The 26197-nt window shown below is 51.3% G+C and overlaps 1 protein-coding gene across 3 annotated transcripts in view; it reads right to left on the bottom strand.

Annotated features, from left to right (window-relative positions):
- Positions 1–26197, bottom strand: part of C1QTNF4 (C1q and TNF related 4) — a 149963-nt gene that overhangs the window by 2260 nt on the left and 121506 nt on the right. The gene's annotated exons all lie outside the window — the stretch shown is intronic.

Here is a 26197-nt window from a genome sequence, read left to right as displayed (position 1 = left end):
GAAGAAGACATGACTGAAACACTCGGAAACAAGAGGGCAAGCAAGAAGAAGACATGACTGAAACACCCAGGAACAGGAGGGCAAGCAAGTAGAAGACATGACTGAAACACTCAGAAACAAGAGGGCAAGCAAAAAGAAGACATGACTGAAACACTCAGAAACAAGAGGGCAAGCAACACAAAGGCATGACTGAAACACCCAGAAACAGGAGGCCAAGCAACAAACAGACATGACTGAAACACTCAGAACCAAGAGGCCAAGCAACAAAAAGACATGACTGAAACACTCAGAACCAAGAGGCCAAGCAACAAAAAGACATGACTGAAACACCCAGAAACAGGAGGACAAGCGACAAAAAGACATGGCTGAAGCAGCCCGAAGCAAGAGGGCAAGCAACAGGAAGACATGACTGAAACACTCAGAAACAAGAGGGCATGCAACATGAAGACATGACTGAGACACCCAGAAACAGGAGGCCAAGCAACAAAAAGACATGGCTGAAGCAGCCCGAAGCAAGAGGGCAAGCAACAGGAAGACATGGCTGAAACACTCAGAAACAAGAGGGCAAGCAAGAAGAAGACATGACTGAAACACTCAGAAACAAGAGGGCAAGCAAGAAGAAGACATGATTGAAACACCCAGAAACAAGAGGGAAGCAACACAAAGACATGACTGAAACACCCAGAAACAGGAGGCCAAGCAACAAACAGACATGACTGAAACACTCAGAACCAAGAGGCCAAGCGACAAAAAGACATGGCTGAAGCAGCCCGAAGCAAGAGGGCAAGCAACAGGAAGACATGACTGAAACACTCAGAAACAAGAGGGCATGCAACATGAAGACATGACTGAGACACCCAGAAACAGGAAGCCAAGCAACAAAAAGACATGACTGAAACACCCAGAAACAGGAGGACAAGCGACAAAAAGACATGACTGAAACACCCAGAAACAGGAGGACAAGCGACAAAAAGACATGGCTGAAGCAGCCCGAAGCAAGAGGGCAAGCAACAGGAAGACATGACTGAAACACTCGGAAACAAGAGGGCATGCAACATGAAGACATGACTGAGACACCCAGAAACAGGAGGCCAAGCAACAAAAAGACATGACTGAAACACCCAGAAACAGGAGGGGAAGCAAGAAGAAGACATGACGGAAACACCCAGGAACAGGAGGGCAAGTAAGTAGAAGACATGACTGAAACACTCAGAAACAGGAGGGGAAGCCAGGCGAAGACATGACTGAAACACTCAGAAACAGGAGGGGAAGCAAGAAGAAGACATGACGGAAACACCCAGGAACAGGAGGGCAAGTAAGTAGAAGACATGACTGAAACACTCAGAAACAGGAGGGGAAGCCAGGCGAAGACATGACTGAAACACTCAGAAACAAGAGGGGAAGCAAGAAGAAGACATGACTGAAACACCCAGAAACAAGAGGGCAAGCAACAAAAAGACATGACTGAAACACTCAGATACAAGAGGGCTAGCAACAGGAAAACATGACATGAATCAAACACACATGTTAGACCTGGCACCTTAGCGTGGGTCTCCCTTCCATTTTTTGCTGTTTGCTTATGTGTTTTTGCTGGTGTTAGATGCTTTGGGCACTGTGCCACTGCTGTCCAGTGCCACAGTGCAAGTGCTCCCTATTGTAAATTGAAGTATGGATTAGTGATTCCATGATTGGCTGATTTGGTTTACTTGTCACACCGTAGTACAGTGCACCAGAAGTGCCCAGGGCTTGTAAATCCAAATGCTGCTGGTGTGCTTGCAGCACTGGTTGTGCCACCCACAGAAGCAGCCTGTAAAAGTGTGTCTAAGGCCTGCCATTGCAGAGCCTGCGTGCAGTCTGGTACTGTCATGCTGACTGGGCAAGTGCACCCACTTGCCAGTCCCTAAACCTTCCCTTTTCTTCATATCAGACACCCCTATGTTAAGGGCAGGGTGCATTGTAAGTATAAGGTAGGACATGCCCTGGTGTGTGTGGCATGTTCTAATAGTGAATTACAGCAATCTTCGTTTTTTCACTATTGCTAGGCTAACTGTTCTCCATAGGCCAGAATGGGCAGTTTGATTATTACATCTTATAATCCTAACTGACTCAGGGAACATGGTAGAAATTCAAATTTAGTATGCCTGAACTCAGAATGATAAAATACATATTTTAGTGAAGTTGTTTTTCACATTCTGTGTTTGAAAATACCACTTTTAGAAAGTAGGTATTTTCTTGTCTAACCATCCAAACCTGCCTCTGCTAGGCTGTGTATTCCTTGTCTGGAGTTTGAGTGACAGGGGCTGGGGAACTGCCAGGAGACAGGGTGAGTCAGCACAGGGCTGAATAGAGAGATCTGCATCTAGATGGGTAGGAGGAGTTGCACCTAGGACCTGAATAGGGTTGTGCCTTCCCTCCACAATGCTGGCTCCACCTCCTGTGGTACGTCTGATGTCTCTGCCCTGCACTCTGAAAGGAAAGAAGGAGTCTTGTCAACAAAGTGCTCCAGGACTGACCAGAACTGGTTTGGACTAGGCAAAGGCCTCTCTGCCTTCAGAGAACAAAGAGAAACTGGGTATAAATATTGGGACCCAACCCCAAGACCTTTAGAACACTTTGGGAAACAAGAGGAAACCTTTGCTGAGGAGTGGAACCAGAAGAAACTGAGCCTGCAGTCGTTGCCTGACTGCCAAAGAAAGGAGAAAGGACTTTGTGTGCACTTTATTCAACTTGTGAAGGATCTCCAAGGGCTTGGAAAAGAGTTGCCTCTTGCTGAAGTCTCAGGGCCAACAGACTTCACCCACCAGCTCCCCAAGAGTTCTTTTGAAGTGCCTGCAGTTGTGCTGGACATTTTGAGGACTTGCGTGCTGCAAGGAGCTGGAAGCGCGACTCAAGAACAGGAAGCGTGTCGCCGAACTGCCGCTTCACCACACGAAGGGCCTCGCATCGCCGGAGAAGAGGATTGACGTCCCAGCAGACGCCGCGGCATCACCGGGAAGCGCGTCGCAGAAGAATTGTTGAGTCATCGCAGGTCCACTGAAGCACCTCGCATCGCCAGGAGAAGAGGATCGATGTCGCAGCAGACGCTGCCGCATCACTGGGAAGTGTGTCGCAGGGCCTGTCGCGGCTCATCGCAGGAGACAAGGATCGACATCGCATCAGATGCCGTCGCATCTCCGAGAAGCGTGTCACAGGACCTGTCGCGGGTCATCGCCGGAGAAGAGGATCGACGTCGCAGCAGACGCCGCCAGCATCACCGGGAAGAGTGTCGCAGGGCCTGTCGTGGCTCGTATCGTTGTAGAATCAACTCGCATCGCCAGGGAAGAGGATCGATGTCGCAGCAGACGCCGCCGCATCACTGGGAAGCGTGTCGCAGGGCCTGTCGCGGCTCGCATCGTGCAAAGCATCTCGCATTGCCGGAGATGAGGATCGACGTTGCAGCAGACGCCGCCGCATCTCCGGGAAGCGTGTTGCATCAGAGAAACCACCATCTTTGTTTCTTTGCACCAGATCTTCAACGCATCACCGTCCTTGCGTGTAAGGGACTACCGCATCACCTTTCCTGAAACACTTTTGTTGCCCTGCGTGTCGCATCTTAAGGTACATTGAACTCTTGAGTGTCGCATTTACCATCTTAAGAGAACTAAGCTAAAGTTATATAAAACTTGTGTGATGTCCATCTGTAGTGTTGTCACTGGATTACTGTATGTGTTCACAAATGCTTAACACACTGCCTCTGAGATAAGCCTGTCTGTTCGTGCCAAGCTACCAAGGAGGTGAGCAGGGGTTATTTTAGGAGTGTACCCCCTTACCCTGACTAGACGCAAGGGTCCCTATTTGTCACAGGTACCTATCTATGCCAACTAGAGACCCCCAAATCTAACAACACAGAAACAGGAGGCCAAGCAACAAAAAGTGCTGCTGCCGTGAAGAGAAAAAATGTCCGGTGTGATCCAAGCCTGGACCGGAGCTGAGAAGAACCTGAAAGCAGAGGGGACAGTGTCTGGGTCACTTGCCAGTGACCAGGGGCTCGGTAGACGTATGCCCACCGATGTCGGGTGCTTCAGGTGTGAAGAGGTGAAGCTTGACTCTGCAGTCATGGGAACCAGGAGACGTCGACAATGACCAAAGTCCGCAGGCGAGCTGTCCCACGAAGGATGTCGAGTGCTAGGGGGTCAGTGTCCGGATTGGAGACCAACAAGCCTTGGCAACTGCAATCCACACCTTCAGAGAAAAGATGCTTCGGTGTGGACCAGCAAGGTCCTGTGGACTTCCCAAGCAATGGAGAGTCAGGGCACATCTGGAGCAATCAGGAAAGCCCACTGAAAGTTAAAGTACCCATCTCAGGGACCCACAGGTCGACGGACCAGGAATCGCGAAGGGACCTCAAGAGGAATCTCAAAATACCAGCCCACAGAACACTAATGGAGTGTAGGCCTGTAATTTTCGGTGGAATCACTGCTCGGGGTCTGGACTGCAAGTAGCCCAAAGCACAGCCTCAGGGATTGCCAAAAAGCATATGCTGCTGCAAATGTGCACGGTGTCCAGGGGTTCGGGTTGCACGGTCCCCACGAGGGCTGCGGCTCTCAGGTTTGCCGAGAGCACTGGTCGGCCTCGGGGAAGCTTAGGAACCCACCTCCTGTGTTGCAAAAAATCTTCAGAGTCCTTCAGGAGCTGCGTAGATGCAAACCGGTCAGATGCGTCTTTGGTGCCTGCCTTGCAGGGGAGTAACTCCTTTACTCCAAGGGAGATTCTTCGGTCATCCAATGTAGTGTAGATAGTTGAAGTACGTGGTTTCTGTAGCAGAGTTTCGTCCAGGTAAGTCTAAAGTCCTGTAGCCAGGGGTCCCTACTTTATACCCAAGGAAGGGGTGGGACTAACTCTTGTGACCCACCTATGGGAGGCTCAGGACAGGAGGGTGGCTACACCCATGTCCTTTGTCCAGTTTCGCACCAGAGCAGGGGATGAGAGCCCCTGCAACCGGTTTGAGCTGGACTATGCACAGGGACACCAAGTGTGCCCCCAGTGCAGACACCAAAGCACTCTCAGAGTGCACCCACCCAGCCCCAATACACTAAAGCCTGTCTGATAGGTGGTCACACCTCCCTGTTGTAGGAGAGTAGGATCTGCTTCACATGGGTACCCCCACTTTTTGCTGGTGTTTCACTGTTTTTCGACCTTAGTCAGGCTGTGGCCCTGCTAATCAGGACCACCGCCTAGCTGCTTCCTCTCTAAAATGGTTTCCATGTACATTAGGTACATATCTAATTGGATTCCAGAGTGCCTTATAAGCCCCTAGTATATGGTATACTATGTACATAGGGCATAGGTACCTCAGAGGCCTACCAGGTGCTGCAGCATATATTATGCCACCCCTGGGAAGCACTCCAAAATGGCACCACAGGTCTGCTACTGCAGCCTGGGTAAGGGTGTGCTTGCACCCTTTACTGTGGTATAGGCTACCTATATCACTACCCTATACAGACACATATAAACCTATAAGCCACTCCTATGGCAGGCCTTGACAATCCTGAAGGCAGAGTGCTTGGTTTTATGTGAGAGGGTGCCCAAGCATGGTCTGAGCCCCTCTGCAGCCTTTGGAAATACTTCCTTATGGCTGTTCTGTGATACAGCCATACCATATACTCTTAAGTGCATTATAACCTCGTGGTAAATGCTAACTTTGGGATAGCTGCATCAAAACATGTCGTGTTTGGTGTCAAACGCTTTGGAATACTACCCCCCATCAATTCTGGCGGTGGGGGTAGCATTCCACCCTTCTAGAGGGAGAGACATGTTCACACTGGCTATACCCGGTAGGACTTTCCTGAGCCCTGGCATCACAAAATGGATGCCACTGCCACAGACATGGGTCTGGCCTCCTGCTGCTGACCGAAACTCCGGCAGGGTAAGCCTGGACGATAGGTTTCCTGTCGAGGGGAGGTGTCCCCACCTCCCCAGACAGGCTGATGTGTATTGGGGCTGGGCGGGAGCACTCTCTGGTGCTTTGAAGTCCTGCACTGGGGGTACACTTGGTGTCCCTGTGCATATTCCAGTTCAAACCGGTTGCAGGGGCTACCTGCCCCTGCTCTGGTGCGAAACTGGACAAAGGAAATGGGTGTAACCACCCCTCTTTCCTGGCCCACCCATAGGTGGAGCCATAGAGTTAGTCCATCCCCTAAACTTACTATAAGTATAGGAATCCAGTCCCTAGGACTTTAGATTACCCTGGACGAAACTCTGCAACGTACATCCTGGACCTTGGATGTTCTATCCTGACTAGAAGACTGAAGAAATCTCCCTTAGGGTCAAGGAGTGACTCCCTTGCTTGGCAGGCACCAAAGAAGCAACTGACCAGTCTGCAATTCTGAAGCTCCCGCCAGACACTGAAGTCTCTGCATCCCCAGAGGTGGATTTCCAGACTTCCCAGAGGCTACCCTGAGTCCACAATAAAGATGAGGCCCGTGGCTATCGTGGGTGACGTGGAACCGTGACCCCTGGACACCGTGAACTTTTGCAGCAACACTATCTTCCTGGTCCTCCTCGAAGTTGTGCTTTGGGCCCCAACTAGCCCCAGCCTTGAGCTCCTCCTGCACCAAAGATTGTTGGCCTCCACTCCACGAGTGACCCGTGGGCCAGCTTCAAGTGCGACCGCTTGAGGCACCTTCACGATCACTAGCCCATTGGCTAGCAGGTCCCCACGAAGGCAACTCCTTTTCTGATTGGGCTTACCTGGTTGCTCCAGACGTGCCCCGACTTATCCTTGCTGGGTGAGTCCCTCAGACCTTACTGGTCTGTACCGCAGTCCTTTCTCTGAATTCCAGTGACTTGCCGTTGCCAAGGCTTGTTGGGTCCATTCTGGTCGCCGACACCGCAGCACTCAACAGACTTTGTGGGACAGCTAGAATCCGGCTCATGGACTTCGTCAACACCTCCTGGACCTCGTGGCTGAAGAGTCAAGACACCCATAAACTCACCTGAAGCTCCCAACATCTGTGGGCATTGGTCTATCCTGCCCTCGGTCACTGGCTAGTGACCCAGACTCTGTCCCCTCTGCTTTCAGGTTCCTTACATCCTAGATCCAGGCTTGGATCTCTTCGGACACTTCTCCTCTTCTCGGCAGCAGCAGTTCTTTGCAGGCTTCCACTGAAATCGACTACGCGACCCGACACCAAAAGACACCTATGCACTTGGCTTCCCTGGGTGAGGTAACTCGAGTACCCCAGTGCTCTCGTGGGTGCTAGCCCTAGAAATTCTTAAGTCCAAAAGGGTTTGGTCCAGACTCGATTAGAAGTGTTCCTAATCTTTAAGTTTCCAACCGCGACATTGCCCATAGAAGATAATAGAAACCTGCGCTTGTGTTTACACACTGCATACAGTCCCCATGGGTCCCCTGTGTCACTACCTTGGGTGGTTCCTTGGGGTCCCAGTGATTCTAGAGGCAATAGGCCTAGTGCCTGTTCCAGTCGTGGTTCTTATACCACTTTTTTGGTATTTGGTTTGGTACGCCCCTAGGGCCCAAACGTGTATTTGTGCTTTTACTGATGATTGCTATCTTGTAACTTAAGTACTTCAAACTCCAGTCTCATAAAGAGACTAGAGGGGTGTGTTGACCTAAATACATATATTTTAAATATATACCTGGTGTGGTTGTCCTTTCATTTGATCATTCAAGAGATTATAGACTGATAAAACAAGCTGCTTTACATTCTTTCAAGACTTGTCCTGAAGGCTGCTCTCCATAGCTACCACTAGGATAGCTTTCATATAAGGTTGTCTTTAACGATTCACCATAAGGGGTTGTTTGGACTGATACAAGGTGCCCACTAGAACTAGTGGACAGCATATATCAGGCCACCTTCTCACATTGGTGTGCAGCGTGTGGGATTCAAGCTTGCTATTGTTTTACCAGATAATCTCAATTGAATTGATCAACTGAAAACCACTAAAGGTACCTGAGGGACATATAATATCAAGTTTAGCTACAGTAAGTTCTACTGAACTTAGAGTTGTGTGTCAAGGGATAGCACAACCTTTCTACAACTCAAGAGAGTTTAGTAGGCCACACTAGTGTAGGTAGTGCAATACACCACACCCCATTAGTAATGTCTAACCTGCCAGGAACCAGTGGGTCCCTACCATGAACCAGTGAGCTCCTTCCCTATAAATATGAGGATCTCACCTTTGCTCAGCTTAGGGCCTTATGTTCCATTAGGAAGCAAAAGTCCATCCACCCAGCATCTCATAAAGATACTGAAACTGGATGATATCACAGGGTCTAGAGGGCCTGATGATTTAGACAGTGTGGGTGGGGCAGCACCCGAGGGTGGGTCCAGGGGTGGAAACTCCCCTGACCCTAACTCTAATGCTGACCAGACTGGTGACAATGACCAGACTCTGGTGAACACAGACCACCAGGATGAGGATGAGGATGAGGAGGATGACAATAATGCCACTTCCTTCATTCCTCCTGGTAGGCCTGACAACAGGGCTAGAAGGGATAGATCTCGGTCAAGGGGATGCATCCAGTCTAACTCCTCTATAGGAACCTCTTTTTCTTATCACAGAGGGAGGGAAACCTCCCAGGAGAGGAGAGAGAGACTGCTGAAGTATGAGCAAGACAAGTTCAACCTCAGAAAGCAGCAGATGGCCTTAGATAGGGAAGCCCTGGAGCTCTACAGAGCTAGTAAAAAGGAGGGACTAGAGTCCCTTGGTGGCAGCAATTTCCCTAGAGATAGGGAGAGGTCTTACCATAGAAACCTAAGTAAGATTGTCCCTCCCTACCAGAGTGGGGATGACATCCACAAATGGATAACTGCCTTGGAGAGGGCCTGTAAAGTACAGAAGGTCCCTCAAGGTCAGTGGGCAGTAATCTTATGGCTCTCCTTTGCAGACAAAGGTAGAGACAAGTTCCTCACTGTAAGAGAAGAGGATGCTGATGATTACAAAGTCTTGAAAAGTGCACTGATAGATGGGTTTGGCCTAACCACTGAACAATACAGGTTAAAGTTCCGAGACACCCAAACGGCACAAAATCAGGACTGGGTTGACTTTGTTGATTGTGCTGCTAAGGCTCTGGAAGGTTGGTTATTGGGCAGTAAAGTGTGTGACTTCAAAGGATTGTACAATCTGATAATGAGGGAGCAGATTCTTAATAACTGTCAAAATCAGCTGTTGCACCAGTACCTGGTAGACTCTGATCTGACCTCTCCCCAAGAATTGGAAATGAAGGCAGACACATGGGTCAGAACCAGAGTGAGGCAGAATGTACAGAACCAAGGTGGTGACACAAAGAAGCAAGATTCCAAAAACTCTGACAAGGGTGGAGACAAGGGTAAAGACCAGAAGTCTTCTCAAGGGCCCCAAAAATCTTCTTCAGGTGGGGAAAGGGTAAAGGCCAAAAGAAACCTTGGTGCAAAATCTGTACAGGTGCAAAATCTGTACACAGAAAACTCACTGGACTAGTGACTGCACCAAGGCCAAAGAAAATACTCCAGCCCCCACCAATGCCCCTAAGGCACCTGCTCCCCCTAGTGCAGTTACAATTGGTGGTGGGAATACACAGAATAAGGGTGTAGTAGGGTTGACCCTGGGTTCTGTGATGGACTCTGACCTAGTCAGAGTACCAACTCAGGCTGTGCTTGTCAGTGATGGGGGCATGGATATGTCCCCCTTTGTGAGCCCCTGTAACCTGGGCAAATACAGATAGCAGCCTTTAGAAGCGTGGGTATTCAGGGACACAGGAGCAAGTGTCACAATGGTGACAAAAGATGGTGGATCCTGAGCAGATTATACTTGGTGAAATGTACCAAGTGACCAATGCTATGTCAGCACATACCATTGGCAGATGTTAACTTCTCCTGGGGAGGGGTAACTGGTCTTAAGAATGTTGTGGTAAGTGCAGACCTACCAGTACAGTGTTTGCTTGGCAATGATCTAGAAACTTCAGCTTGGGATGAAGTGGAGCTCAGGACACATGCAGAAATGTTAGGGATCCATGCACATGTCTTTGCTGTGACCAGGTCATTGGTAAAAATGTCAAAAGCTGGACAGACGTTTGACTCTGGACTAATGGACCAGGTGCCTCACAAGAGGAGGAGCAGTAGGGTTAGGGCAGAGCCTTCCCACCTGTCTCAGGATACTGATCAGTCTCCTCAGGGAGATGATCTTGATCCTGCAGAAGGAACTGTTCCAGAGGAGCTTGAACCTGACTAGGTTGAGTTCTTGGGGACAGGGGGCTCTTCCAGGTCTGATCTGAGCCAGGAGCAGAAAACCTGCCCCTCTCTTGAAACCCTCAGACAGGAAGCTGCTGATGAGGCTGCTGGGAATGCTAGTGGCACCCATAAAGTTTATTGGGATGATGGACTCCTATATTCAGAGAGTATAGACCCCAAGCCTGGTGCATCAAGGATGTTGGTTATACCTCTGAAGTTTAGGGGTTTCCTATTCTAGCCCATGATATTCCCCTAGCAGGACACTTAGGCCAGAACAAGACTTGGGACAGAATTGTACCTCACTTTCACTGGCCACACATGTCTGAAGACACAAATGAGTTTTGTCGTTCCTGTGCAACCTGCCAAGACAGTGACAAAGCAGGTGGCACTACAAAGGCCCCCCTGATACCACTACCTGTGGTGGGGGTGCCCTTTGAAAGGGTAGGGATTGACATTGTTGGTCCCATGGATCCCCAAACAGCATCTGGGCACATATTTATACTGGTGGTGGTGGATCATGCCACCAGGTACCCAGAGGCAATTCCCCTAAGGACCACTACAGCATCTGTAGTGGCAAGAGCTCTCTTGAGTGTGTTCTCAAGAGTAGGCTTTCCTAAGGAGGTAGTATCTGACAGAGCAGCAAACTTTATGTCAAGTTGCTTAACTGCTATGTGGAAGGAGTGTGGAGTGAATTACAAATTCACCACACCATATCACCCACAATGCAATGGTTTAGTTGAGAGATTCAACAAAACCTTAAAAGGGCATGATCAAAGGACTCCCAGAGAAGCTTAGGCAAAAATGGGACCCGCTCTTGCCCTGCCTTTTATTTGCATACAGGGAGGTGCCTCAGAAGGGGGTCGGCTACAGCCCATTTGAACTTCTGTTTGGTCGCCCTGTCAGGGGTCCTTTGTGTTTGGTGAAGGAAGGATGGGAGTTACCTCTCAAGCCCCCAAAGCAAGACATAGTGGACTATGTACTTGGTCTCCGCTCCAGGATGGCTGAGTACATGAAAAAGGCAAACAAAACCTTGAGGCTAGCCTGGAACTGCAAAAAGCCTGGCATGACCAAAAGGCTGTACTGAATGTTTACCAGCCAGGACAAAAAGTGTGGGTGTTGGAGCCTGTGGCCCCAGCAGCTCTCCAGGACAAGTGGAGTGGACCCCACACTACTGCTGAACAGAAGGGAGAGGTTACTTAATTAGTAGACCTAGGAACTCCCAGGAGTCCCCACAGGGTTCTCCATGTCATCAGGCTAAAGCCATATGTGGACAGGGCTGACATGGGCTTGCTCATGGCTACTAATGAGGGACAGGAGGAAGAGAGTGACCCACTCCCTGACCTCCTCTCACAGAACCCTGATGATGGGTCAGTTGATGGTGTGGCCTTGGCAGGCAGCCTCACTGCCCAGCAGCAAACTGATTGCAAACAGGTGCTCAATCAGTTCAGAAACATGTCAGACTACCTGGTGCACTCATGAAGTGGACACTGGGGACAGTCTGCCTATTAAAAATAAGATTTATAGGCAACCTGACCATGTCAGGGACTGTATCAGGACAGAAGTCAAGAAAATGTTGGATATTTATCGCTAATGACATGCAAAGTAGGCGTTCCTGTGCAAAAAGGCATTGTGAGGTCAGTAATGGGGTAATTTAAAGTTTCTTCCATGCGAACAGGGAAATGCGCATGACTGCTTTGGACAGCCTGAGTGGGCCGACCAAACAGTCATTGCGCACTTGAGTGGGCATGCCAATCCGCCCATGCCCTGCTCTGTGTTTGGAGCCGTCCTACCCACCCTCCCAACCCCTTAGGATACATAGCAAGATTACATCAGTTAGTTATCCCTTGTTTTTAACTTGTGATATGTTTTTTTGGCTTCTCGGAGCCCGCACTTCCCGTTTCCTGCTGCTGCTGCCCTTGTGGCCCCACACCCCTGTCCTCGCCCATTGCCGCCTCCCAGCTGATCGTTCCTTCCCCCTCCTAAATGGCGGACGCTGTGCGGTTGCGCAGTGGACATGCGCCGCTGGCACGCAGAAGGCGCGCCGAAGCCAAGCCCGTCTGCGTCCATCGGTTACCTGACCGCGACCAGCGCCAGGAACCTTGGATCGCAAGCCAGCCACTGCTACAGCTCAGCCACCCTTCATGCACTCAACCACGGAAAACTCAGAGACTGACAACAGGCGTCGCCAAACATGACCCACGGCCAGTTCTCCTGCCTACACTGCCGCCAGACCTTAACCACCACCCCGGCCTCCAACACATCCGACGCCAGCATCGCAGCTAGAGAACTCCACACATGGATCTCCAACTGCGCATAAAAGCTCGCCCTGCTACGCAAGTCCAACAAACAGCGCCCCAGGAAATCCGCCTTGTTCACCACCGATCTCCAAGAAGCAAGATGCACCTGCAGATGCCTGGAGAAGAACTGGAGAAACACCGAGACACCCGAAATCTACACCACTTACAAGGACGCATTGACGTACTACCACAACCAAGGGCCATATTATCAAGAAACTGCGTTAAAATTATCGCCGCTTTAGCGGCAGAAAACTGCCGCTAAAGCGGCGATAATGGGCTTGATGATATGCCCTTGAGAATTCCCATAGAAGCCCATGTTCTGGTGTCAACATGGGCTTCTATTGTAATTCTCTGCGGCATATTATCAAGCCCATTATCGCAGCATTAGCGGCAGTTTTCTGCCGCTAAAGCAGTGATAATTTTAACTCCGTGCTTGATAATATGCCCCCTAATCTTCAACAACTCCACCAACTACAAGCAACTCTTCAAGGTCATTCATGAATTCACCAACCCATGCAGCAAAGCCACAGACATCACCCGTCCCAAGACCACTGCGATAAGCGTGGAACCTACTTCCACCTCAAGATCAAAAAACTCTACAACAACTTCGCCTTCCATCCACCAGACGCCACAGCTGCCCCCCCGGCTCCCCTGACACACCAGCCAGCCCACCATCTCCACCTGGACACCGGTCACAACCGAATACACCACCTCGACCATGAAAGGCATCAACTATGGGGCCCCCACCGACCCCTGCCCTCCTCACATCTACCACAGCACCGAGATCGCTCTACTCGCCGCCACAGACGACATCTGCACCCTCCTGGACCAAGGCCACTCTGCAGCCCTCATCCTACTCAACCTTTCAGCGGCCTTCGACATCGTCTCCCACCGCACACTAGTCGCCAGACAACACGACGCCAGCATACAAGGAACACCCCTAGACTGGATCCGATCATTCCTCACCGGAAGAAGCCAAAGGATCAAACTGCCACCCTTCCTCTCCGATCCCACGTAAATCACCTGCAGAGTCCCACAGGGGTCATCTCTGAGCCCGACCCTCTTCAACATCTACATGTGCCCCCTCGCCGCCATCGTCCGACAACACAGCCTCAACATCGTATCCTATGCTGATGACACCCAGCTCATCCTCTCCCTCACCAAAGACCCCACCACCGCCAGACTTAACTTCCAGAAAGGAATGCATGATGTTGAAGTCTGGATGACAAACGCCGTGAAGACAGTTGTCTTCATCCTTGGAACCTCCCCTTCAGCATGGGACAACAACTGGTGTCCGCTGCCCTCGGAAGCCCACCTCCCCCCTCGGACCGTGCCAAAACCCTCAGCATCGTACTCGACTCATCCCTCACCATGAACCGACAGGTCAATGCCATCACCTCTAGCTGCTTCAACACCCTCCGCATTCTCTACAAGACCTTCAAATGGAGCCCCCCGGAGTAAAGGAAGACAGTCACCCATGCACTCATCACCAGCAGACTGGACTAATGAAACGCATACTACGCTGGCATTTACAAGTCCCTACTCCGCAAACTCCAGACATTACAGAACACCGCAGCCAGACTCATCCTCGGCATCTCCCGGCATGAACACATCATCCAACGCCTACGTAGACTCCACTGGCTCCCTATGGAGAAAAGAGTCACCTTCAAAATCCTCACTCACGCCGACAAAGGCCTACACAACAATGGACCCAAATACCTCAACGACAGAATCAACTTCCACGTACCCAAAAGAGACATCCGATCTTCCAAACTCGCACTGGCCGAAACCCCGCGCATCCACAGAGACAGAGCAGGTGGCAGATCCTTCTCCCACATTGTATCCAAGACCTGGAATGAGCTGCTGGCAGACATCAGACGTGCCCCCTCCCTGAACACCTTCAGGAAGACCCTCAAGACCTGGCTCTTCGGCTAACAGTTCTGCACCCCCACCCATCAGTGCCTTGATAACCTCACGAGTGAGTAGCGCCCTTACAATTTCCCTGATTGATTCATTGATTGAGTTATCATCCTGTGATGATCGTTCCTCTTCTGCACTGCTTGAGGCGGTGGGGCAACGCTCTTCCGCCATAGCGGAAGAGCTGCCACTGGGGGTGTGTCATCTACGTGTGTTAGGCATGAGCGACTCCCCCCCAGGCCCTCTTGCGCTACGCGTCCCACCTTCTCCTTACCTAGACATTGAACATTGAAACCGTGGCACATTCCACTGCACTCTATTCAAATCTGTGACTCAGCCAGCAGGAGCCTCAGTCAGGTGTGATTTTACTCGTCTGGGTACAGCAGTCGCCGCCTAGTACACTGGTGGACCCCCCGATGCAGTTGATGCAGCAGGGTCCCCTTAGCCGTGAAGGCACAGCGCTCACGCCACACAAGTTCACTGTAGCACAGGGGCCTCAGCCTCCACAGCGTACGGCCAGCCCAACTTCATCCGGCCTGTGATGCAGGGAGACTGCACACACCATTGGTAATACCCTCCGTGCACCCCGGTGTAGTGGTGGTCATCCTGGATGTTGGGTAGCTTGAGGGGGTTGTTAATGTGTGCTGCACTTGGCCCTGGCTGCTCCAATCTGATTAAATGTTTTTTTGGGGCATCTTTTCTATGGGAGGTGGACTGTTAGGCTATTTTTTAAGTTAGAGGGAAAAATCAATCATGTTGGGCTGCCTAACGTACATTTTTTTATCGCTAATGGGCTTATCACCACTTGTTTAACGTTATCGCGAGGATTTTTATCACCATCCCGCTAATTTTATCGCCCGACATTTCAGCCAGTAAGAGAAATTATCGCCTGTTAGCGGCGTGTTGTTAATACCCTGCTAACACAGCGATAATTTCCCGTGGTAGACGGTGATAAAAAAGTCACGCTAACGGCGGTTAGCGATAATTATCGCCAATTCTTGATAATATCCCCCGACATGTTTCCATGCAGCCATTTTAAAGTTGGCATTTACCGCGAGGTTATAATGCACTGAAGAGTATATGGTTTGGCTGCATCACAAACAACCCTGGATTAGAGGTTCCGAAGGCTGCAGAGGGGCTCTGCTCATGCAGGTGCACCCTCTCACATAAAACACAGCACCCTGCCTTCAGGATTGATAAGGCTTGCCATATGGGTGACTGATAGGTTTATATGTGCAGTGATTAGGATAGATATAGTGAACCTATATCTAAGTAAGGGTAGCATACACCACCTTACACAGACTGCTGTAGGAGCCCTGTTGTGTCATTTTCAATGGTCTCCCAGGGGTGGCATAATACATGCTGCAGCCCCTGAGAGGCCTCTGGGGTACATATGCCCTGGGTATATAGTATACCTAGGCTTTCCTGTTTTCAGTTTTTTTTTGTGGTATATTCTGGTGGTGTTTTTTCAGTGTTTTCCAGTGATTTCAATACCTTAAAAAACAGTGCTGGGGGCGTGGCTAACCACCGCAGGGAATGGCCGCTCGGTAGCTTGGCTCTGATGCGCCACTCCCAAACCATCCTGTAATCTACGGCTCTCGCCGGCCCGATTCCCGCCCTGGTGCCCTCGGTGCCCTTGGTGGGCTGCGGGGTGCCCAGTGTCCTTCTGGGCAAGTTTGGGGCGATTTGCAGCTATTACCTCGGGTGAGCTCCACGGACTGGTTCCAGGCCGGGAGGCCCGCTGATGAGGGTGCGGCTGCATGGCGGGCTTGAATCACGCGAGGCCGCTGCTTTGGGCTGTTCTGGCGGCGGCCTGCCTGCACTCCGCATTTGGCTCAACAGTGACGGTGCATCACCTGGGGCTTGGAGGCGGTGGCAGAAGACACCGAGGAGCCTCTGGGGGGTCGGGAGCCGAGGAACCTGGCGCCTGGTCCACGATTGATCTAACAAGACTTGGTGCGGGCACTGTCAATGAGCTGTATATCCCTGGCAGGCTCAGACCATTGGAGAGACTTTATGGTACCCCTGATGCTTGGAGAAGCGCACTGCCAGGTACGACATCTTATCACCTGGGGTCTTCGTAGAAAGTAACTCCGCCGGATCACTGCCGCCTCCCTCCTATCAAACATAGACGCTATTGACCGGAGAAGCTGTTGGACCTCCGGGCTCAGACTGGGTATTGGAGGTGGACGAGAGGCCTGCTCCTGCGCTGGAATTCCACCACAATGGTTTGGGTGTCTGAGGTCTCCATAGCTAATCTACCGGTACGGCGAGTCATGTCCTATACCCTTCAGTGTGGGGTGCCCTCCGCGAAAACCGACAGGCCGGGTGAAACTTTTCACTGCAGGCGGCGGGGAGTAGCGGTCGGACCCTGACTTCGGGTGGTGCAGCCGTGATAGGAAGCATGGCCACAGGACGTACTAGCCGGACGATGGCCCAGTCCGAGCTGGAAAAATTGCATAGCAGAAACAGGAATCCGAGAGCCTGATGGAGTCAGCGGCCCCGGGAGAAGTGGCGGACACCTCGAACTGGGATCTCCTCGAGGCAATCACAGCGATACGGACCTCCCTCGAGGTGAGAATCGACACAGTCGCTACGGATGTTGTCCTGATCCGAGAAGACATGAAGAAAGTGGTGGAGAGGGTGGCTACAGTTGAGAGCACTACAAAGGATCTGGTCAGCGACACTGCCCTGCTCAAGACCCAGGTCACCGAACTGCGCGCCTGCGGCGATGGCCCTACAGCTGGACGACTATGAAGGGAGAAAGCGGCGCAATAACTTCCGCATTATTGAAGTCCCGGTGCGTGCGGAGGGGCAGGCGGCGGACCTTTTTGTCAAGGAGCTGGTCCTCAAGCACCTCCAACCCAGGGGCCTCTCCAAGTGCTTTAAGGTCGAAAGAGCCCATCGAGTACCGGGGGGCCATCCAATGCCGGTTGCTCCCCACCGTCCTCTCCTGGCTCTAGTGTTCCTCTTCTGGGACCGAGATGTTATACTCCAGACGGCACGTGCAGCCCTGCCACTAACCCTTGCGAATAGCAAGGTCAAGTTCTTCCCGGACTTCACTCTGCGCGTGCAGAAACAGCGTCGTAGCTTCCTGTACGTGAAGCGGGCCCTCCGTGACCAAGAAGTCAAATATGCAATGATGTTTCCCGCCAAGCTGAGGGTGGAAGCCAATGGGAAAACTTGGTTCTTCACTCGCCCAGAAGACGCCTGGGACTGACTGGAAGGCTGGCGTGCGGTCGAAAAGAAGTCAAAGAAGGAGTTCTCGGCAGCTTCTGATGCAACAGACTGTCGCCAACAGAGACGCTCTCCTCCTAACTCTGACACTGATTCCTAGGGCCTGACAGGCGGACGCTAAGAAGCGGTATGGTATGGTTACATGATATGGGCCCTGGCCCCCTGGGGTTCTCTGGAACTCTACTACGCATGGTCGCGTGGACTCGGCTTCCAGAGGTTGAGATCGCTGGGATGCCGCTTCAGGTGGGAGACGGGGGTGGCTCATGATCCGTGTGGGATGGTATTGACCCTGGTCCGTGGGACTGATCCTGGCGAACGATTGACCTACTTGTGATCTCCATTGATAGGCTAGCCCACTTGATATCCGATAAATGTTGATTTAATTTGGTTTCAGGGGCACGCTGGACTGATGCTCCAGAATATGGGCACTACAAAATAACTGATCTGGGGCCGCTTTGAGCCTCTGTGTTGCACAATGTTTTGGGGGGGGGGGGGATCGGGTCGCGGGAAATCATTTCTCCTGTTTTATTGTGGAAGGATGGGGAGCGGGGTAGCGCATGTTCCCTGAAGTTGTGTATGGGTCGGCGACAGGCATGTTGGGGGAGGTAGGCGGTTCCAGTCCCGCTGAGCAGGGAGGCAGGGAGGGGGGCATGTTTTCATGGGTTGGGGTGAGTTTGGGTTTTCTTTGTTGGGGGTGTTCACTGTGCAGGCTCATTTTCTTGATTGCGAATATCCTATGTGGCATTAGTATGATGGTCAGTGGTACTTTATCTCGAATTGGGTACAGAGTTGGGGAGCGTCTTGGGCTGCCCCTGGAGAAAGATGGCAGCGTTTGGGGGGCAGTCTCCAGGCTTATCGTGTTAATAGGAGGGGTTTTGTGTCTTGATGGCTCCCAGACAGGGACTTAGAGTGTCTACCTGGAATGTTAACGGCCTGGGGGACAAAATTATACGAGGTATAGTCCTGCAATATATTCACCGTCAGGCCCTTGACATAGTACTGCTGCAGGAGACCCACTTGATAAGCAATACGTGCATGGCGTTAAACAAGAAGGGTTATCGTATGATCGTTCATTCCGGGTTCACTACAGGCTCCAGGGGAGTGGGGATACTCCTTCGCAAGGGTTGTCCATACATCACACAACGCATCTGGACAGATGTGCAGGGCCAGTACGCAGCAGCTTCGGGAATCTGGGAAGGGAGAGTAGTCAATATTGTCTCAGTATACGCACCGCCCGGTTTACAGCGCCCAACCCTGCAGGAGATTGGGACGTTGGTTCTGGCCCTGCCAGAGGGCTCCTTGATACTGGGGGTGGGGGGGATTTCAACCTAACTATGGATGGCCTCCGAGATAGACTTCCGCCTAGACCAGATCCACCACAGGGCTCCCAACTCCATAGGTTCGCTGATGCTCTTGGGATAGTGGATGTGTGGAGATGGTTGAATCCTCAGCACACGCACTATACACTCCAGTCGGGAGTGCATGGCAGTCAATCTCGGCTCGACTACTTGTTCACACATGCACAAGATATACAAAATTTCGTGGAGCCTACAACTCTGGCACCTGGTATATCTGATCACTCCCCAGTGATGGCAGTCTTTGGGGCATGGCAGATTAGACGCCCAGGTATAATTAGAATACAGCCGTGGGCATTGAAGGTCCCCTACATTAGGGAGAGTCTTCGTTAAGACACAGACTTTTACTTCACAGAAAATGTGGGGTCGGTCGAGTCGGCGGTTACATTCTGGGGGGCATATAGTGCGGTAATTAAAGGCAGTGCATTGTCGCAAATGGTGGGTCATAAAAATGAACGCAACAAGAGGGTGGTCGAGTTGGAAACGGACATTCTACATTTGGAGAGGGCCCTAGCCATGGACCCGAGACGCAGCATAGTATTGGCCTTAAGAGACTAGACAATAAACAACTTCTGCTGGAGGACGCTTCTCTGCGCTCCCTGGCCACGCGACACCGTATATATGAGCAAGGTGAGCACACGGGTAAGCTTCTAGCGTGGCTGGAGCGCAAGGAATAGGCGTCGAGGTGGGTTAAAGTGGTAACGGTCCCTAATGGCACGTTGATAACGGACCCCCAGGGGATTGCTGATGTGTTTGCTGCTCATTTTGAAGAAGTCTACTGGGTTCGGCAGTGCTACCACGGCTGAGAGATTGGGTGACCAATATGGACTATGGCATGGTGGCTGAAAAGACGGTGTTCAAGGGGCGTGGATGCCCCAAAAAGTGGGACAGTAAATGGGGGAAGTGGAATAAATATAGGGGCGACATATGTATTTCTCCCACGGTGGAACTGCGAAGGGAGAGGCAGACAATACTGAATCTACGGGATGGGACAGGAGGAATCTTTTCACTGGGTGGCCGCCATTAGAGCTCTGCGGGGTGGAAGGTGCACAGCAATTCCCTATGGTTTCTCTCGGCTGTTAAACTATATCTACTGTCATCATCATAAAAACTTTATTTCGGCAATCAAATGCCATAAAAGCACATTAAGAACAGGGAATACAAATACATTGATTTCATTAATTAAATACAAGATTTAAGAAATGGGATTTTCAAAAAATAGTTAATATAGCACAATCAAGAATAGGGCCCCACCATTGTCCTTGAATAGAGACAGAGAAATGCATTATATAGCTCGTTCATACAGTGCCTGGCTTATCAATTTGCTGGGACAATAGTTTGAGGATGGCCCTGCGGGTATACCACATATTGAATAGAAAACGTGAGATGGAATAAACAATAGGCAGATGCAGGCTTGTTTTAAAAATCCTGTACGCTTCAGAGCAGCGACGAGTCCCCAGGTTTCTGCATATTTGAATTAACCAACGTTTTCTAGCCTTTGTAAACCCCTTGCAAAGGAATAACACATGTAATTCGGATTCATCAGGGTAATTACATGCCGGGCAGCCCATATTTGGAGTCCCCTCCCATTTTCGGGAGAAGGTACATAGAGGGAGGACTCCATGCCTGAACTGAACATAGAGTTTTTTTAGCTAATAGAGGCTGTATATCATCCAGGACCGATTCTAATTTATATCTATTTTTTATTGCAAGGAATTCCACTGTCAAACGGCCAGTGGCGGATCTTTGTTCGAGCTCGTTGAGCTTGACTTCTCTGTAGTGCTTCCGCCTTGAGTGATCGCTCCCCTCGCTGCTCCTCACAGCGTGGTATCGTATTGCTGCATTGTAACCAAGTTGTGATATCTGCATAGCTCCATTTTTAGTAAGCTTCGTAATTTCATAGCGCTATTATCCCACAGCGCTTACATTGCTTTGATTGCATTGTTGTGTGTGATTTCCCCCGGCGCCCTGCTCTGACCTCCCCTCCATTTTGATCCTGCTGTTGTTGTGTTCCCCTGAGCCCTCCACGCCTCCCAGCTGAGCCGCCCTCCCACAAGCACCCAAAAGCATTCCCCAAACCTCGCAGCGCTGTGATTCACTCGCTGCTTCCGCCTTGAGTGATCGCTCCCCTCGCTGCTCCTCACAGCGTGGTATCGTATTGCTGCATTGTAACCAAGTTGTGATATCTGCATAGCTCCATTTTTAGTAAGCTTCGTAATTTCATAGCGCTATTATCCCACAGCGCTTACATTGCTTTGATTGCATTGTTGTGTGTGATTTTCCCCGGCGCCCTGCTCTGACCTCCCCTCCATTTTGATCCTGCTGTTGTTGTGTTCCCCTGAGCCCGCCACGCCTCCCAGCTGAGCCGCCCTCGCCCCTCCCCCTCCGCTATCCATATATGACAGTAGTTCCCGCGCGCAGCGCCCACGCGCAGCGCCCGCGCCCAACCCGCGCCAAAGGTGCGCCAAAGGTAAGCCCATCTACGCCCGTCCGCGCCTGGACCGCGCCCAGCGCCAGACCCCCTGCCCCTCGCGCTGCGCTGCCCTCCCGCATCACCTACGATGCCGCCACCCTCCTAGCCCTCAACCCCGGTCGCGCCCCCAACTGCGTCCTTGCCGCTCCTGGACACACCCATGGCCCTTTCTCCTGCTACTCCTGCAAATTCAGCGGCACCGACAACATCTCTGCTACGTCCACACCACAGATTCCCGACCCCAACCACCTACAATGCATCCTTCTCAACACCCGATCGGTCCATAGGCATGCCATTGACCTATGGAATCTACTAGACACCATTTCCCCGGACATCGCCTTCCTTACGGAAACATGGATGAATGCTTCCTCCGCACCAGACATCACCATTGCCATCCCTGAAGACTATAAGATCACCCGCAAAGACCGTAACAGCCACACAGGAGGAGGAATCGCCATCGTCCACAAGAAATCTATCCGCATCTCAACCAGCTCTGACGTCAATCTCGCCAACTCCGAACATCTTCACTTCCAGATCCACATCGACCCCAAAACAACACTCAGAGGCACTCTCCTCTACAGACCACCAGGACCCCGCGCAAAATTCAGTGAAGACATCACGGACTTCATCACCCCACACGCGCTCCCCTCCAAAGATTACATCCTTCTGGGAGACCTCAACTTTCACCTTGAAAAGACCAACGACCACAACACCTCCACCCTCGTGGACAACCTCGCCAACCTCGGACTTAAACAACTAGTCACTTCCCCCACCCACATCGCAGGTCACACACTCGACCCCATCTTCACATCCAGCAATCATATCTCCTTCTGCCACACTACGGATCTACTCTGGACCGACCACAGCTGCGTTCACTTCATCTACAACAAGCCGAAACCCATCATCCACTCCCAACCTACCCTGCAAAGAAACTGGAACAAAATCACCACGGACCAAATCTCCGCATCGCTCCTTCGAAACTCCCCAGCCCTCTCTTCTAACGCCAACGAAGCCGCCGCCAACCTCACCCTATGGTTATCCAACACCGCCGACACCTTAGCTCCACTGAAAAAACGTCAAAGCAAACCTGGCAGCAAGAAAGCCTCATGGTTCAACGATGATCTCAAGAAGTCCAAGAAACTCTGCCGCTCCCTTGAAAAGGCCTGGAAAAAAGACCCAACCACCAGCACCAAGAACGCCTTCAAAAGCGCCACCCGCACCCACCACCAACTGATCCGAAAAGCCAAGAAAACAGCTTTCAAGGATCGACTTGACAACAACGCCCACAACAGCAAGGAACTTTTCAACATCGTCAAGGAATTTTCCAATCCCTCGGCCAACTCCAACGACATCACCCCCTCTCAAACCCTCTGCGACTCCCTAGCCTCTTTTTTCCACAACAAGATTGCAGACATCCACAACAGCTTTGACAACCAACCCGGAAACCAACCCACCCTACCATCTTCTGACCACCTTCCCCCCGTGAACACCCTTAACGCTTGGAACCCAATCTCCACTGAGGACACCATCCGCCTGATGAATTCCATCCACTCAGGATCCCCCACAGACCCATGCCCTCACCACATCTTCAACAAAGCAGACTCCGTCATAGCACCGCACCTCCGAGACGTCATCAACTGCTCCTTCAACTCCGCTACCTTCCCAGAAGACTGGAAACACGCCGAACTCACTGCCCTTCTGAAAAAACCAACAGCGGACCCCACCGAACTCAAAAATTACCGCCCCATCTCGCTTCTTCCATTCCCGGCCAAAGTCATCGAGAAAGCCGTCAACAACCAGCTCGCCGCTTTCCTCGAAGCCAACAAATCCCTCGACTCCTCACAGTCCGGCTTCCGAGCCAAACACAGCACTGAGACCGCCCTCATCGCAGCAACAGACGACATTCGAACTCTACTGGACAACGGAGACACAGTCGCCCTCATCCTCCTCGACCTCTCTGCAGCATTCGATACAGTCTGCCACAGCACCCTTCTACAACGCCTCAATAACATCGGAATCCAAGGAAAAGCACTTGAATGGATCACCTCGTTCCTCACCGGAAGAACCCAGAGAGTCCGCCTTCCTCCATTCAAGTCCGAGGCCTCTGAAGTCATCTGCGGCGTCCCTCAAGGATCCTCACTCAGTCCCACCCTCTTCAACGTATACATGAGCCCCCTCGCGGCCATCGCACGCCGACACAACCTCAACATCATCTCCTACGCGGACGACACTCAACTAATCCTTTCTCTCACCAATGACCCTAGCACCGCCAAAACTAACCTACACGAAGGAATGAAAGAAGTTGCCGAATGGATGAAACAAAGCCGTCTGAAACTGAACTCAGACAAAACTGAAGTCCTCATCTTAGGTACATCCCCCTCTGCATGGGACGATTCCTGGTGGCCTGAAGCCCTCGGAAAAGCACCCATCCCGACAGACCACGCACGGAACCTTGGCGTCATCCTGGATTCTTCACTCTCAATGAACAGACAAGTCAGCGCCGTATCCTCTTCCTGCTTCAACATTCTTCGCCTGCTCAGAAAAACATTTCGCTGGATCCCCCTCGAAACAAGGAAAACAGTTACCCACGCTCTAGTCACGAGCCGACTGGACTACGGAAACACCCTCTACGCGGGTACTACCGCAAAGCTCCAGAAGAAACTCCAACGAATCCAAAACGCATCAGCCAGGCTCATATTAGACATCCCTCGCAACGAACACATCTCTGATCACCTTAAAGACCTCCACTGGCTACCCGTCAATAAGAGGATCACCTTCCGACTGCTTACCCACGCACACAAATCACTCTACGACATCGGACCAGATTGCCTCAACTCTCGACTGTCCTTCTACACCCCCTCCCGCCAACTACGATCTTCCAGCCAAGCCCTCGCCACTATACCTCGCATCAACAAGACCACCATAGGAGGCAGATCCTTTGCATACCTGGCTGCTAAAACATGGAACTCACTCCCCGCCTACCTTCGCCTCACCCAGAACCACCTAGCGTTCAGAAAGCAGCTTAAAACGTGGATATTTGACAAATAATCCTCCTCCCCTTCCTAAGCGCCTTGAAACCCTCTGGGTACGTAGTGCGCTATACAAATTTTATGACTTGACTTGACTTGACTGTAGCTCTCCATCAGGGTCTTCCTTGCTGTTGCTAAAGACGTAGCCTCCGCGTTATTCCAGAGATCGCCCCTCCCCAGGCCCTCACAGGTGTTCCTAATGCTGGTCAGCCAAAGTATCCTCCCTGAGCCACGCATGCCCATGACGTCAATCAGTTCGTCTCTATAGGCAGCTAGCTCCGGGGTACTCCAAAGACGGCGCCAGTAGAGGAGGGGCCTAAGGGCCACCTCTTCCGCTATTGGCCTAACTCCAAGATCTAAGCGGAGGGGTGTTCGAGGGGTACTATTGGGAAGGCTCAATAGTTGTCTGGTGAAGGTGTTCTCTATTCGGGCTAGGGGGCTCACTACACAGTGGCCCCAGAGTTCTGCTCCATAGAGGGCAGCGGGCCTGGCCTGCACCTTATAATTTTCTACTTCTGGACTAAGCATTTTTGTGGTGCGGTTCCTATATAATTTTAGGATACCCCCCGTTGTTTGTGTAATTTTCAGCCCTACTTTGTTTATTTGAGCACCCCAGTCCATTTTCTCGGTCAAAGTCAGACCCAAATAGTCAAAAATGTTTACTCGTTCGAGGGGTCTGCCATCCAAGCAAGGGTTAGGATGAGTGGCTCTACCTACGTTAAAGGCCATATAATTCGTTTTTTGCAGGTTAATCTCCAGGCCCCGAAGTTTGCAGAACTCGCTAAAGTTGTTAAGGGTCCTCTGAATCCCCATCGGGGATTTTGCAAGGAGAAGCGTATCGCCCGCAAACATCAGGGCTGGAATCTTTCGCTGGGCCAACCTGGGGGCATCGATGTTTTCCCCACCACTCAGGAAATCTATTGACCCATTGATGTAGAGGGAAAAGAGAGTGGGTGCCAGGACGCAGCCCTGTCGGACCCCTCTTTCCACAGGCAAGGAGGCTGAGAGTTCACCATTCTTTCCGTACCTAATGCGAGCGTAATTGCCCTCATGGAGACGTTCTATCTGTTGGCACAAGTACTCTGGCACTCCCATGTCTCTTATAATTGCCCATAGATTTTCCCTCGGGATCAGATCGAAGGCAGATTTGAGGTCTACAACAATAAGGTAAAGACTGCCTCCCTCAATGGTAACGGTTTTCCAATAGATCAACTGTAACCTAAATAGTTGGTCGATCGTAGATGTCCTAGCCCGAAACCCAGCTTCGCGGGGCATTAGAATATTGTGTTCATCCATGCAGGTTTGTAAACGCCCAGTAAGACTCGGGCAAAGATTTTCTGCCCTACGTCGATAAGACTGATCGGGTGGTAATTAGCAGGCAAGAGCGGGGAGCCCTTTTGAAAGATTGGTATAATTTTGGCTCCCGCCCAGGTATTGTGTATTGCCATACCTTGTAATAGGGCATTAAACAGCGTAGCCAGGTAGGGTGCCCATATGGTGGGTTCTGATCGGTAGAGATCACCAGGGATTCTATCCAAACCTGCCACTTTTGCAGGTAGGATCTTCCCTAGTGCATCAGTGGTTTCTCTGACCGAAATTAAGGGGGCGGCATCCTGGTTTGGGCCTGAAAAGACTGGGGCCCTGTCTTTTCTATCTTCCGCACCATCATCCCTTCTAT

The sequence above is a fragment of the Triturus cristatus genome, chromosome 3_1 (genome assembly GCF_964204655.1).
Source record: "Triturus cristatus chromosome 3_1, aTriCri1.1, whole genome shotgun sequence".
Classification (NCBI taxonomy): Eukaryota; Metazoa; Chordata; class Amphibia; order Caudata; family Salamandridae; genus Triturus; species Triturus cristatus.
The sequence above is the reverse complement of the archived record's forward strand: the minus strand, read 5'-3'. Positions and strand labels throughout refer to the sequence as shown.